Raw genomic sequence first — 2871 nt, forward strand, 5'->3', positions numbered from 1 at the left:
TCAGATTCACTCCCCCACCCCACCCACACATGACCATTCTTGGTCTTTATAGAAAGTAGGACTGCTTTATGGAAATCTGGTGCAATTAAAGAAACACAACCTTACACTTTCTTGAAAACCTGGTATAGAGTGAATGGGGTGGGTGGGAAAGGGAGGCTTACACAGTGCCAATGCTGCTGCTGCCCCCCCCCCATCTAAATTGTTTCAAAATTCTATTTCTTGCATAACTTACACCTGAAAGTCAAAGGCATCCTGAGAAGGGTGTTTGTTGAAGGAAACACCATCTGGGGAGATGTACATAATCTGAGAACCAATCCCACCAATGAGGAGGCTACCTGGTTCATACCACTCGTGTGGAATATGGACGGGATCCTTCTTAAAGCAATTTGTGGTATCTGCACTGAATGTCATGTCAGGCAACGGAAGCAGGAGCAATAAAACCACAGGCTCCATCATCTTGGCAGGAAAGCTTCTCTCTAGACACAAGGTCTTCTGTGGTTTTCTACAGAAGTAACCACCTGTTAAATAAAACAAGCTGCTACGGATGGTGACTGATGCTTCCAATAGACTTCTTAAACAGAAATGCATCATTCTTCTTTTTAGCATTGTTATGGTTAAAGATGTATGCTGCAAATGACAGTTAAGTTTTTTCTTACTGCATCTTCTAGGCTGGTTTGTAACACAAGAAGGGGAAGACTGAGAGATCAAACTGGCAGAGTATAGCATAACCTTCCTGGTCCCACGTCTTAATTATACAGAGGATGACTTATTGATTTTGGTAATGGCAAATCACTGGAGATTTGGCAAAGAAAGCCAATGATAGTGTTTAGAATAATTACAGGGGAGATAATTATATCTATAAATGTTGTAGACAGAGAGACACCACTAGTAGCATTTTATTCCCCTTTGGATCTGAACATTGCCCTTTTCAGCTAGAAACAGGGGGGACACTTTAATCTCATCCTCTTCCATCATGATAATAATAGCATATTTCCCCAGCTTGGTGCACCCAACTAATGGGACTGGATTAAATTATAAATAACTTTTTAATTGGTTTCCATGCAACTAGCACAATTGGCAAACAACCCTCAGCTGTGCAAGTACATTCCTGACCACTACTGAAACTTGGGTGTCCCAGTCCAGGGCTGTGTCCAAGAGTACACCCAAACTGTGAGCCTGAGTCTTCAGTGGGAGTGTGACCCATTCCAGCACTAGTTCAGTCCTCATTCCCTGGCCTTCCTTTTGACTAAGGCAGGAGCACTGCTATCTATTCTGGATCTGGATTAAGCTTCAATTTATTTTCCTTCATCCAGTCTGTTAGTGACATCAGACACCAATTTAGATCTAGAACAGCTTCCCTGGATTTCAACAGAAAGGAGATACAGAGTAGTGTATCATTAGCATACTGGTGGCACCACACCCCAAAGTTCCAGGCAATCCCTCCCTAAAGTTTCATGTATATGTTAAATAGCATGGGGGATAAGATGGAACCCCAAGGGACACCACTAACTATTGGTCATGCTAACCAACAGGAATCTCTCAGCACCACCTTCTGAAATCACTCCTCCAAGAAGCACAGTCACACACACACCCCAAAAATGCTTTTGACAGCATGCATACATTCAAAAAAAGTTCATTAAAAATAAGTACTTTTTGTACACAAACACATTTTAATGGATAGGAGAAGAAAACTTACATTTCAAAGAGATGCATATATTTGGGTGGGGGGACCAATACAAAACAATTTATGGAGTTTCATGCAAAAAGAAAAAGAAAACAAAGCCCACAATCTGATATGGATTATCATTAATTCAATAAACGGATCTATTCTAAGCATTACAAAGTCTGGATCCCACCTTCAGTCTTGTTTCCCCTGAATTTGACACATATTTGTTGTGCTTGCAGTTTGGAACATTTGAAAAAATTAGATTGGACTGACGTAGATTGTAGCCAAAGCAGAATCTTACAGTAGGTCCAAAACAAAGCTAGACAGGGCTTTATCCTGGGGTGACCCCGGAATCGTCCTTGTGCATCCACTTGAGGCACAGGAGATCCCGGGAACAGAGAGGGATTATCCCTCCCTTGCCCTGGGATCTCACCCTCCCCTTTGGCCCCTACATGGCGTAGAGTGGGGGGAGCAGGGAACGTAATTTTTTTTTTAAAAAAAAAAACACCACTTATGTTATGCTGGCCCTTTAATAATAAAAATGGCGGTTGTGACACCTCTCCTTCCGAGGTCATCGCACGTCGCATGTAAACAGAGGAGGGATCTTGCATTAAACACAATGCGAGATCTTCCCTCCTCCATCACACGCTAACAGGTAGGTCTAGCTAAGGCCCCATTGTCTCCATAACATACACACCATAGGAGGAATATATATGAAATGACTCTTAGGGATTTGTTTTAATTTATTCTCCTTATTAGCTGTTCCCTTTTATTCAGCTCAGGCTTTACCAAAATTATATAGCATTTGGGACAAAAGATACAAACCAGTAACCCAGTGCTGGAGCCTAAAATGGAGAAGATCTCCACAGCTACCATGTATTTGCCTTTAGTACTCAGGTAGGTTGGAACAAAAGACACCCAAACACTGCAAAACATTAGCATGCTGAAGGTGATAAACTTGGCTTCATTGAAACTATCTGGTAACTTCCTGGCTAAGAAAGCCACAGTGAAGCTTATGATGGACAGGAATCCCAGGTAGCCCATGACAATATAAAACATGTTGACAGACCCTTCGTTACATTTGAAGATGATCTTTCCTATTAAGACAGTACATGAACAGTACAAACAGTAGATGAATTCAAGCATAAACAGTGGCACAATCAACCTAACACAAAGCAATTTGATACAGTAGCAGATGAAAACAA

Source organism: Elgaria multicarinata, chromosome 11 (assembly GCF_023053635.1).
Source record: "Elgaria multicarinata webbii isolate HBS135686 ecotype San Diego chromosome 11, rElgMul1.1.pri, whole genome shotgun sequence".
Classification (NCBI taxonomy): Eukaryota; Metazoa; Chordata; class Lepidosauria; order Squamata; family Anguidae; genus Elgaria; species Elgaria multicarinata.